The sequence below is a fragment of the Sinohyriopsis cumingii genome, chromosome 12 (assembly GCF_028554795.1).
Source record: "Sinohyriopsis cumingii isolate HCF-2022 chromosome 12, ASM2855479v2, whole genome shotgun sequence".
Taxonomy (NCBI): domain Eukaryota; kingdom Metazoa; phylum Mollusca; class Bivalvia; order Unionida; family Unionidae; genus Sinohyriopsis; species Sinohyriopsis cumingii.
In genome coordinates, this window is record NC_142972.1 from 34,893,113 (window position 1) to 34,906,661 (window position 13,549).

Genomic DNA, 13,549 nt, shown 5'->3' on the forward strand with positions numbered 1-13,549 from the left:
CCTTGTTACTAATGAACATTTTTAAATGCATGAACTCCATCGATCTTTTTAAAAGTGCAATGAAATCAAGTTCTATCAATAAAATGTTGATTTTGTTTTACAAATATTAACTGATATTTTGTTGCTGAACTAGCAACTGGGCTGTACGAATAACTGGGCAAACAGGGTGCACTATTAAGAGGGCAGGATGAATCGCCATGCCATTTCTTATGAGAGACAATACCATTCTTATAATGCGATTATAAATCTCATTAAATTTGCAAATTTTTGTTATATTACATCTACTGTATTTGTCTCACTTTAATTTGTCCCAGCCATTAATCTGTGCCCCTGTGGGTGAGGGTCGTCAAAAGGACAATTTGTGGTCAAATATCTGAGTATTAAGTGTTATTATGCATTAATGGCTTACATAGTGTGGGGCAGTTTTCAATCCATGAATGTAAAAATGTAAAAAAGTGAGGTCATATAGAAAAACGTGTAGCTAATATCCCTCTGAATGCATCCAAAGACATCAGTTTCCAAGACATTTTCGCTTAGCCAGATGCTTAGATGTGTAAAAGATGTTTTCAAAGGCAATTTCCAGAGCAAATATGTAGAAGTTTAAAAACTGGACTTCTTTTTTTTTTTTTGGTGTATCGAACCAACCATTTTAATTAAAAATATCAAACTTATCCCATCTTTTGCAAAGGATCATCTGTCCATGTGCATTTTGCTTTAGAACTAAGGCCAAAAAGTATAAAATCTAGACACAAACTCCCTTTCCGAAACATGGTTAAATAAAATAAGGTTTAAAAAATAAAGTTTTTTTTGGTCATTTTTATAAAGTCTAATAATTATTTTGGTATCACTGCAGAACTACATGCTTATCCGTTTCAGTAATACCACCCACTAGGTGATTTTAAATGATATGGACATTACAGACCTTGGAAGAAGGATACGACCTAGTGATGCATAGACATGGCATGTAGGTTTAACAAGTCATTTTCTGCAATTTCTAAACTTTATGCTTTGAATTACTTTTATGAAGCCATACTACAACAGGGCTCGAAATTAGCAGTAGTCCGCTAGCCCAAGGCTAGCAGATTTCCCGTCGGACTAGTAACTCATAATGTTAATAGTCCGATGGGCTAGTAAGTTTCGGTTATCAATAGTCAGCATTTGTTTACGCCATTCCCTAATAAAGACTTCACTTAGCAGATGTTCTGTAGAATCAAAGCAGTGGCCATTGTAAACACAGTCCTAACATATTAGCATGAGAAGATGAAGTCAATTTCTGCCTCGGAAAAGGTACATTTCTATAACAAGAATCCATCTGATTTTGTGCATTTCACTTAACAGCGCAAATTATGGTCCCGCCATAAACAATGGAAGTTTGGTAATTGATCCTAATTAATCTGATAACTAATTAAATGAAAAAATGACATGGTATCACACTTTATTCACTCGACCACAGTAACAAACTACAAGGTGGTATACCACACAAAAGAACACGGCAAAAACTATTCAAGGAAATTAGCTTGCACGTTTTTTTGTTTAAGGTTTTTTTTTGCTTGCTTCCCAGACACTCCAACAGTCACAAACAGGAAACTGCATATTTTACATTTCCATCGAAATAATTATAAGAATTAGATCAATTTATTACGATTATGTTATAGACACATCCTTTTCATACTACTTTTTCTATGATGATAAGAATAGTTTTTATATTTTTCCCTTACAAGAATGAACAAATAATTGAATACACGTGGATATATCCAAGCAGAATGCCGTACATTTGTTGGGAATTAAAATCTCTGAGCATGGGCATCTAAGATTTGAGCATTTTCCGCCTTATTATTAATTTCAACAATACACTGAGGTTCGATTAATTTGGAACAATTACCAAACTTACAACTTATGATACTGTAATTGGAGCTGTTAAATACAGCGCACAGAGTGTCAGATGGCTTTGCTTGATGGGAACACACCTTTTCCAAACTGAAACTAACACTATCTTCTGATGCTAATATTTTAAAGCAGTGTTTACAATAGCCGCTGCTTTGATCATGCAGAACATCCGCTGAAGTTAAGTCTTTGTTAGGGAGAGTCCATTTAATTGTGGAAGGGGGCAAAGACATGTGTTTTAAAACGTGTTTCTTGCTCTGACTTTCTTATATAAAGGACACTGTGCCATTCCTTTTCTTGCTTTATTCACGTCAGCTATACAATAACATCTCGTATTTCAAAACAAGGCACAATTCCTTCATTATAAGACAGGCAATATGTGGCATTTGAGAGAAGGTGTTCAGCCACCAGAAGAAAAAAAAAGCAAAAGTTGAATCAGAATGATGAGGAATAACTCTTATGAAAGGGAAAAGCGTAATGGAAAGTTTCAGAAGAAATGGACAAGAGACAGGGAATGGCTGAATGACGAGGAAAGGAACATTATGTGGTGTAACTGGTGTATGCAATTCGCAAAAACAGAAAACATCTAGTTCTGTTGGGGGTTGTTCGAACTTTAAAACTGAATAGGTAAACGTACATGAAAGCTGTGTGACATTGTTTTGTGAACAGGACTAGTAAAGATTTGGCAGGACTAGTAAATTTCTCAATATACTAGTCCTTCTGGCTACAAAGAAATTTGTGTTAAATTCGAGCCCTGCTACAAGTATGGCCCAGTTTTCTGCAATTTCCTTGTCTGCTAGCATAACAATTCCCACTATTCATTACATGGTTATTTTAGTTGCCAAGGAACTAGTAACCTGTGTAACTGACTTGCTCAACAAAGTATACCATAATTCAAAAGTACTGGAAATGTGAATACTTATCACCAAAAATTAATAAATCCACACCCCAAGTGCCTGTGATCATGCCAGCCTCCCCTGCTATGAGCCTTCCATAATGGGATTTGAAATCCTCATGTTAAAATAACTATTCCCCTCCATACTTCATTCTGGACACTGGAGTATAGATTTTGTTTTTGTCACTGTATACTACTTGGAAAATAAATGCAACAGTTTTCACTGAAGATTTCATCTTCTCTTCTTTACACTGTCTATCAATGCTCTAAACTTGTGCTAATAAAAAGCAGAAAGAAATTTCTTACAGTTAATGATATTAACTGTCTTATGATCTCTGGCAATGTGCACCTTCTATTCAGTAAGCTTGGATTGCTCTCAATTTAGTCTATAACAAATCTGCCGACAGTTTTATGTGCCCCATGGACACCACCAAGGGAACTCTCATGTGCCAAAGATAAAGAAGTGTCCCTTCAAGGGACTGATGCTCTACTACCTAAAAATAATTTCCAGACAAGACTATTTCTTCCTCTTACAAAGGTCAGTTTAAACAATGGCCACCAGCCCATGGCCTGTGGGTTTTAAGGAGTGCCAGTTAATACAGACAGCTACAGTGCCATATGACGAGTTAACATTTCTAAATCATTAGAAAATCTGATTGGGAGGGCCAGCAGATTTTACTGCATGACTAATTGATATCCATGTCAGCCGGGCGATGGAAAATTCTGTGTTAAGACGACTTCCATTTTAACTGCCGAGTATTGAAACCATTTCTGTTATTCTACAGTGATAAAAAGATTTTCAAACTAGCTGGTGTGGTGAACATATTGTATGTCAGATCGGCAGCAGTTTCATTTTGGACCATGTAGACATCATTATAAACGTTGTGATCAAAACCCCATGCCAATATAACTATCCATTCACGGGGAGTAGTAATAGCAAGATTTTCAAGAGACAGTCTGGCAGCCAAAAATGGGCAAGACTGGCACCATTTTTATTTAAAACCAATGAGTTATCATAAGACGTCTACTGGTGAAAACCATATGTTGATACTGCCATCCACTTGCAAGGAGAAGAGATAACAATATTTTCAAGGTTGCCATCTTGTATGTCAAAGGAACACCATTATACGTTAGGGTCAACAAGATATTATAAGAAGTCTTCTGGTACAATAACACCATGTTGATAAGACATTCTGTTTTGGAAGAGTCACAGTAACAAGATTTTAAGATGGCTGCCATGGTTGCTATATTGCATACCAGATTTATACAATTTCTATTTCAAGTAGAGATTACAAGAAATCATTGGTAAAAGCACAATGTTAATATGACTAGAAGAAAAAGCAATACATTTTCAAGATGGCAATTGGTGTGGCACCATTTTCATTAAGGACCAACCTGACATCATAAGTCTTATGGTGAAAAAAAAAAAACAAAAAAACATGTCCATATGACTTTCCATTCAGGAGGAGTTACGACTTTCAAGATACCTGCCTTGGAGTGTGTGTGTATGTATGTGATTTGGATTTTTAACGTTAACTTTAAAATAATTTCAGTCATATCGCTACAAGGTCTGCAGTATGGCAGTTTATAGTGATGTCAGGCACTGGGGCATCATACCACAGACATGTAGCAACATCTTCCACCCAGTCACATTATCCTGGCACCAGGCCGACCAGTCCTAATACTAACCTCTTAATGCTGAGCACCAAGCAAGGCAGCTGCTAGTACCATTTTTATAAGTCTTTGGTAAAACTTGGTCAGGGTTTGAATCCGCAATCTCCTGAATCCGAAGTGGACACGATATTTAAGAAGGGTACTCTAGCAGCCATATTTGATAAGCAGGCAGCACCATTTTCATTTTGTACCAACTAGACCAGGGGACAAATGCGTGTGTGTAAAGTTTCATGCCAATCCTACGTGTAGTTTGGAAGGAGTAGAGATAATAACCTTGTGCAAATAGACAGGCAGATAACAAAACATTCAATAAGCTCTTCTAGTCTATGCGCAGTAGAGTTAAAATATAAAGGTCACTAGTGCAAGTGTGCAGCCTAGTATGAACCCTGGTGGGTATCTCAATAAAATTTCAAAGTTACAAAGTTATAACCAAGAGGATCAAAGCTTTATGCCATAATGGCATGACCAAGATGTTTCATTTAAAACCCTATTAACAAGTGTTGTTACATGCATAAAATTTGTCTAATCTTGAGTTGACCCATATGCTAAAATCTTCCAAAATTTTACTACATGTGTTTCTATGACCATTTAACAAGTCAGGATTGATTTTGCAACTAAATCCACCAGGAAAAAAGAAACTTAAAAGGTTATATTTATAATTCAGATGTTTCTTCTCTTGGTGAAAAACAATACATTATTATAGGCATAGTCAATTCTTTTGGCTCTCTGAACATTCCAGTCAGCAGTTACTTCATTGATATACATTGTATGTCTGGCCTATAAATCATATTTTGGGGGACTTGTTTATCTAATAAGTTGACGCCCTGGTTGCATGGTTCAAAATTTCTTCAGAAAATCTTACTTCTAAGCAAATAGATACAGTACATGTACAAGTGTTAATCTGCAAGTTCCACCCCCCTGGAAAGATCAGAATTCTAAAACTATAATGCACACTACAGATCACCTTCAAATACATCCCAAGTTTTCAAGTCTACCTTGAAATATTGAGGATGAGTTAAAAAACATAAACAAGCTCAAGGAACATTTAACAAATCATAAAATGATCACTAGGCAACTCCATCAACGTGAAACACTGGGGGAAAAAAAAACACACATAGATAGATGCAAAACAATTTCTGCAATTTCCTTCCAACAGTAAGGGAATCAAAATCAATAAGTAAGGCAATCATGTCTGTTAGTATAGTACACATTACTTTAGATCATGATACAAGTGCCAATAATTTTATTCACAATTAGACTGCATCATAACTATGTAGTTCCATTGATTTTAATTAACAGACATAGCATTCATGCATGCTATCTGTTTGAACTTGAAATTCAGCTCTTGCAGGCAGCTTAAGGAGATAGAGGAAGACAAATGTTTCCAAGTATCCTAATTTTAGGAGGGACTTTGGGGATGGAGCTCCAACATTTTTAAGGCTGTGGCTTCAGCATTCCAATAATTAAAATCCTGGGGTGGGGTGGGGGGAATTTGCCTTCTTATGCCATTATAATTGCAGAATACTGTTTGTTTTATGTTTCTTTTTCAAACAGAAATGTATCCCTATGCATTTAGGAGAAAAGATGGACATGATGTTACCCTTCTTCTCAGTGCACACACATGTTCATAATTTTCAGTCCTCCTTACAATTAAAAATAGAAAGGCTTAACACTTTTTAATCTTTGTTTGGAGATCATCTTTACATGTTCATAATGATTTCTGAATTCTGATGCAGCTTCAGCAATCTGGGCTAATAGGTTTGGGATGGATTAATGTAAATTCAAAATAACAGCCATAAGTACAAGTCTAAGATATGTATCAACCAGGGTGTTTTACCACCAAAGCAAGTCTTAACACATCAAATTAACATTTAAAATAGGCCCTAGGATCATGCCAGGGGGAGAGAGAGAGAGAGAGACACACACTCTTTATAGCCATGAAAAGACAAACTCGAATATGAAACTAAGATTGGCCACTGGTTCTATTCTTAACCCCACCACTATCAGTGGTTACTTGACCCTTGGATGCATGGGGTTTTTGGTGCCAAGAGAAGCATGTGAGCATCTTTTACATTCTCTCATACAATATATAGATTTCAATAGTCTTTTGTAATCCGTATCACCTCTACACAACTGCATTTTTTTAAAAATATTTAATTAAAATAAATGCACCACAAAAGCAGTGTTGAAAATTAACTTTCAGAAAATACAGAACTTTTTTAGGTAGGAACTATTTGATAACTTCCAAGTTTGTTTAGGTGATTTAAAATCTGTTTTGGTGATTTCAGAGTTTGTTTTGACCCATTTCAATGCAGATGACAACCTGCTGAACGAATGTTTCACCAAATGACAGACCTGTGACATTCTGCAAAATGAAAAACTCCTTGTACTCTTGAAAATTCTAAGAAATCAAAATAAGAACAGGAAAAGAAATAAAGAAACCATCAAAGCAATAAATTCTGGATTGATGCAAAACCTTGCAATCAACTGTACTGATCAATCTCCAATACTTTTTTCCCCATACAATAATTCATAACATTGTGCAAGTATTGTGTCACAAATATAAATGTCATCAGATTGCCAATGCTCACTGACTTTGAAATATTTAGCATTGTACCATATATACTCGCTTAAAAGACAAAACCAACTGCAAACTGCACAGACATAGATCTGCCGTTGCATAATGCACCAGCAGATCTGGGTCTATGACTTTTGTTAGGAGTCATCAATAGAACAAACAACATAGACCCTGATCTGCAGATGCATTATGCCACAGCAGATTAGGGTCTTCGTTGTTTCTAGTTTGACTCGATATATATGCAAGTAATAAACAAATATAAGGCAGTTGACAAATGTGATAATTGTGATTGTAATGTGGATGTAACAACTATAAGTGTTCTCAACTGTGCTGTGATGTTACAACTATAACAATTCTCAATTGTGATGTGATGTTACAACAATTCTCAATGACTTTACCTTGCCATTATTTCATTCTGTGAGCAGACTGAAGGAATCAAGAAGATTACTGTAAACTCTTTTCCATATTAATTTATTTCATTAGCTTAATTTCATTACAACTCAATAAATTTTACATGGCACCAGAAGGAGAAACAAATGATCATATCCCTTTAACTTTTTTCATTTCATTTTTAAGTAACACAGCATGCTACGTTCCATATTTTCTTCAACGAACTTTAACAAATTTCTTAACGGTAGGATTAGGTTAAAAATCCTCAAGTTCTGAACCTGGTGTTTCTTGGGCTGTCATTGCATTTTTCCTTGCATAGTCATGTCATTATGTGATTTAAGCTAATAATGTTCCACTGTTACTCATTTTTCAGACCATGGGAATGTCCGATTACACGATTCATTCCATGAACCACTCGTCTCTTTGGCATTCTGCTTTCTTTTTAAAAAAACTAGATGCATAATTTCTTCAGCCAGTATCACAAGAATCATGCTCATCTGCAGCCTTGAGCTTCAATATGAAAGTAACGACACTGAAATAAAAGGTTTTTATAATGATTTACATGGGAGTTTGTATTCCTCTGATGAACAAATTAAGTCCCAAACTCTTGGCACTATATTTCTAAATATGGTATGCAATTAAGTGGAAGTGTTGCAAACAATACATCCAGATTTATACTATGATGGATTAAAACTGTGTGAGTAACACCTTTTCAAGAGAGTTGTCAAATCATGTGTGAGTAATCTGTCTTTAGATCAAACTGATCACTAAGAACCAACAACCAATTAACAAGTTTCTTAATATCCTTGTCTGCCAATAGTTGAACCTACGTGGCTTCACCTTATCCCATGTACGGCTTAAACTGTGTTTGATATCTCACAAACTAGATGACTGATATTCGTTTTCTAAAATCAGATCAAATAATGAGAATTTCGCAACAAACAAAAAAAAAAAAAACAAGTTGCATGCCAAGTACTCAGCTGTTTAAATTTTCATGCATCCTCATTGCTCACTTTTACATGGATTTTGTTATCTCAGAGAACCCTTAAATTTTGTTCTTTATCAAACAATCCATAAAGATATCACCTGCTAAACTTAATTAACAGGTGACTAGATCTAGTTTGCAATTTGTATCTTTGTTGGCCAATCAAAAGAGGTATTGCTGCCTAAGCTTTAAAACTCAACAGATTGAAGGTTACACTGCTCATAGCTCATTCAATGGGTACAGTGAAGGGAAACCAATTCCTTTTGTGAACAACAGTGCAGGAAATAAATCAGTTTTTTTGTTGTTGTTCTAGGGTTTAACGCCATTTTTCAGCACAAGATAGGCTATATATGGCGGCCAGTATAACTGGTGGAGGAAGAACCCTGGCAAATCCAGGGAAGAACCACCAACCCATGAGAAGCTACTGGCAGGCTTTCCCACATACCCACGCTAGCCGAGCCTTGGGCTCGAACCCACGCAGCCAGAGGTGAGATGGCAGTGATCCGGAACGGTAAGCGCTTTAGACCACTCGGGGCCCCAAATCAGTTTTTCATAAAGATGTTCATTTGTTATTCTAAATAACAATAGAATAATAAGCACAAGTCCTAGTTTTATTGTTTAGAAAACTGTAACCCTTAGCTGGTTATTTAAAACCAAGTGATTTGCTATACATTACCATGAAGCAACATGTTAATGATTTTTTTTTTTAATGATGGAAGCTGAGAACCTCAGAGATACACCTCATTTTGGGACACCCTCTGCAATGAGTTTCTTACTGCCACATGGGACAAGTCACTTTAACAGGACAGAATTTAAGAGTTTGTCGCGTGACAAGGATTTGTCAGTCACAGCAATATAGTGTCAGGGATGGTCCTGGCTTTTAAAAAGCTGTCGCAAAAAAAATCGCCAACCTCAATATTTTGTCGCCAATTTTCAAAAAGTGTCGCCAAAACAAGTAGTGTACATTTTTCCAAGTGTTAATTTAGTCTATTAATGTAACAGGCAATGAAAATTACAAAAGATGGGTTAGTTAATACTTTAATTACAACAAGCATTAACAAAATGTTACAAAGTGTTACATGAAGATCCGTCGCGATTTTAGGGCTGCCCACTTGTTGAATGCAGTTTCAAAGTCTAATTTTTCACATCTGTACATGCTGATTCTCATTAAATTCTCGAGAGATGAGATGCAGAGCTTATTTCTGATGTCAGTTTTTATAAGGTTCATCATACGGAATCCACGTTCACAGTCTACAGTGCTGACAGGTGACACCAGTAGTCTCTCAGCAGCCCCCCACCCACCCCACCCCCCATGGCTAGCTTCACAAAGCTTGTAGCGAATTGCTTCCTAACTCCCAAGAATGATCACTGAATGCTGTATAAATTTTCTCGACAAGAAAAATAGGATCTCCATTCCCACGAATGAAACGTACACGAGTCAACACCTAGCAATACTGGACCGTATATATAAGCATAAATTCACACCCAATTTAGGGATTCTTTCACTCCTGTATTTTGAGAAATAAATAATTATTATTAATTATGCAAAACTGGTTTTTTTTTTTTTTTTTTTTTTTTTGCTATTTCTTGTTGCGGAGTTTAAATCTCTGCAGCCGTAACACGGGACTGATGGCAAAAGGAAAAGATCAATGAGTAAAATGCTGCACTGGCGACAGATGTAATTGTGATTGAGATTTTTTCCATTTGCTTTGTATTTATACACAGTAGTCGGTACTTCAAAGGTTATCAGTTTTCTATGAAGGTTCAGCAAAACTACTGTATTGGTATATGTATAAAAAAAACAGATGGATTAGCCATACAATTAATTGTATCTGTTCTATTCGCGTCTTCAGAAGTCGGTCAGTTGTAGGTATAGTGCGGTAGCATGATTGACTGTATCGCAGCATACAGTCCTCAGCCCAGATGTCAGCATAAGCAGATTATGATGTTGTTGTTGTTGTTGTAGGGCTTAACGCCATTTTTCAGCACGCGATTGGCTATACATGGCGGCCAGTATTAATGGTGGAGGAAGAACCCGGGAAAACCCCGGAAAGAACCACCGACCCACGAGAAGCTACTGGCAGGCTTTCTCACATACCCACATTAGCAGATTATGATGTAACAATGCACTGTAAAGATGGGGTTGTCAATAAGAACAAAGGATCGTTTGTGTAACAGATTGATTCCAATGCATTGCTTAGTCAAATTTGTGGCTTCCTTTCGTTCTGCCTTTTAATTTATCCAGTCCAAATCCATGATTGTATGTACAAATTAAATAACCAAAAAGTATGTCGCCAAAAAAATCGCCAGATGGGATATTTTTGTCGCCAATAAGGAAAAAAAATCGCAATTTGCGACATTGGCGAAGCCCAGGACGATCCCTGAGTGTGTATGAATTATTAATGCACACGTTATAGATTCCTGGACCATGAGAGTTCTAATGCATTCATTGCTTTTGTGCCTAACGCCTTTTCCTAAAATGTTAGTAATTCGCCACACTAACGATTATTTGTACTAGAATGTGTTCAAAACAGAGCTGTGGTGCAAGCTGCTTGTTGACACTCTTGTTGTAGTTGTTGGGTTTAATACCAATTTTCAGCACAAGATAGGCTATACATGAGGGCCAGTATTACTAGTGGAGGAAGAACCCTGGAAAACCACAGGAAGAACCAGTGACCACAAGCAGCGACTGTCAAGCTTTCTCATGTACCCATGTTAACCAAGCCCAAGATTCAACCCCACTCAGACAGAGGTGACATGGCAGTGAGCAGGAACAATGAGCGCTTTAGACTCGGGGCTTCTTTGACACTCTTGAAGAACTTAAGAGAATAAATCTTGTTGATATTTATGTAGTACTCTATTCAATGCCAAAAGTCAGAAAACTTAATGAAAATCAGATTATAGGTGTCCTGTCAAATAAAGGGAATGTTATCAACAAATAGAAGCACTCTCAATTAACAGATTTACCACAGTGCAAAAATGGATACTATGATGATCAATGTTGTGATAGAATTCTGTGTAAAAACATTTTGTTATCCCCCTCCACCACCAAAAAGAATCTGTACACAGATCCATAGCAAAGGATGTAATGAACTTATGGCTTGGTGCAACAGCTTGATGAAACCCGTGGAGGCATTGAAATGGGGCCTTTTTGGTTAATGATTATGTATTATAAACAGCAATCATGTATGTCTATGAAGTCCAGCAAAATGTCTGGTTGCACTTGGGAAATTTTAAGGATCCATTTTTAATATATTTTAAGCAAGACAAATACTGATAACATCCTTAATCTTTTCACATTTATAATGTTTCATTACATGTCTGTCCAAAAGTCATGTGACCAAAACTGTCATGAACAAATTAAAATAAGTTGAAAATTGAATATTTTTTGGTCCTATAAGGAGCAAAAATAAATGTCATGTACAATGGGTAACTATAACACTAAGTGACTATGTCAAATGTATCAACTTACAGGACCAAACAAATTTTATACAATCACATTGTCCAGGATAATCTGGCAGAAAAACTGAACTTGCCATCTTGAGATCTGAGTTTGCCCATGTATAAAACATAATATTACAATGAAAGTTAGAAAATGAGGTAAATTAGAATTGAGAATGTTTTCTTGAAATTGTGTTAGATTTTGTTTATAAATAAACAGTTATTCAGATTTCTCATCATCTGTTTTTGCACATCAAAAACTTATGATGCCAATAATTCAGTTATCAAATAAGATAAGAGTAAATGTTACAACTTGATAGATATGCAGATGAGAATTAGTGGAATGATCAGCAATTTTATCACATAAATATATTCGTCTATTGTTAATCATAAGATATATATATTCACAGCAATCCACTAAAATCTGCAAAAGTCTAAATCCATTCACAAGCTTATGTCATTTATTGGATCCAGTTGTAAATCAAAAGGGGCAAATAACTCTATAAACAAGAGAAAAGTGGGCCTGATATTGCACACCTGGTTTATGTAACTCACCAGTCAACCAAAACAGGATTCTGTCATATTGTAAGAACAAATCCTATGGATACTAACTAAAAAATAAGATATCATGTTTATTTTGCTATATCTTGATAAAAAAAAATTCTAAAGAAAAAAATCATAATTAATGTGTGTACAGTTTCATTCTCATGATCAAAATCCTCTAAGCTCTTTACAATATAAAACCATTTATCAAGTTTGAGAATAAGCTGAATGATAAATACAGACTGTACATCTATGAGGTAACAAGCTCAGCCAATCAGATTCAAGGCACACTGTACACGTATCTCATTAATATGAGCTGATTTCACTTATTATAAAACCCTGTGTTGCACCATGAATTCCATGGGACACAAGATAATTAAAATACAACATCCATTAGTAATGCTAAAAAAATGAGATAATCTCATTTGCTTTGAAAGTTTTGTCACCTTAACTTTGTCATCTGCATGGCACAATCATATTTTCTGAGACACTTACATTACTGCAATAAAAGGGTCATCATGTGCTTAAGTAATTCAAGAAAACTTGAACATGTGAGACTATACAGGTAACTTGAAATTATCTGCACTACAGAATTTCTGAACCTAATCTCATTTAACTTTAGTGTTCATTCATTATTTAGTAATGTTTATCTTAACATGTTTTCTGATTTACTTTTCAAATTAATAAATCATTCATTAAATGAAAAACTGAGTATTTTTGTCTCATTTGTAATTAATTAATTTTCAAAATAAATGTAATCTTCCTCACTGTAGGTGTGACCTTAACCTCAAAAATGTTACACTAACAGCAGTCAAATCCTTTATACTACATCTCTGCAAACTATAAAGTTTGAATCACTTTTAAAATGGATATCTGCCCTCTTACTGTTTGTATCACCTTTAATGACTTTGGCCAGTCAACACAGACATGGATGGACATACACTAAAGAAAACTTGTATTTTTCTCTTTTTTTTCCCTAATCAAAATTTGTGCTGGGGAGGAGGGGTAATAGGGTCCAGATTTGAGGAAAATAGGACACAATACTGTTGGAAACTTGCAAAACCACACATAAGCTGCAACACTGAAAACCTATGACAAGCACTATCTCAGATGCAAGGTCACATCATTTGCATCAATAATTTTCATTCATAATTATGCT

General features: G+C 35.6%; 1 protein-coding gene across 5 annotated transcripts in view; it reads right to left on the reverse strand.

Moving 5' to 3' along the window:
- The window catches only part of LOC149786238 (ubiquitin carboxyl-terminal hydrolase 45-like), an 86,552-nt gene that overhangs the window by 66,774 nt on the left and 6,229 nt on the right, over positions 1-13,549 (reverse strand). The window contains exon 1 of one of the 5 annotated variants that reach the window (XM_089976612.1): positions 4,469-4,590. The exons of the other annotated variants lie outside the window; for them this stretch is intronic. The gene's annotated coding sequence lies outside the window, so the exon portion shown is untranslated. Of the gene's footprint in view, positions 1-4,468; positions 4,591-13,549 lie in introns of those variants that run through there. 5 annotated transcript variants of the gene reach the window in all.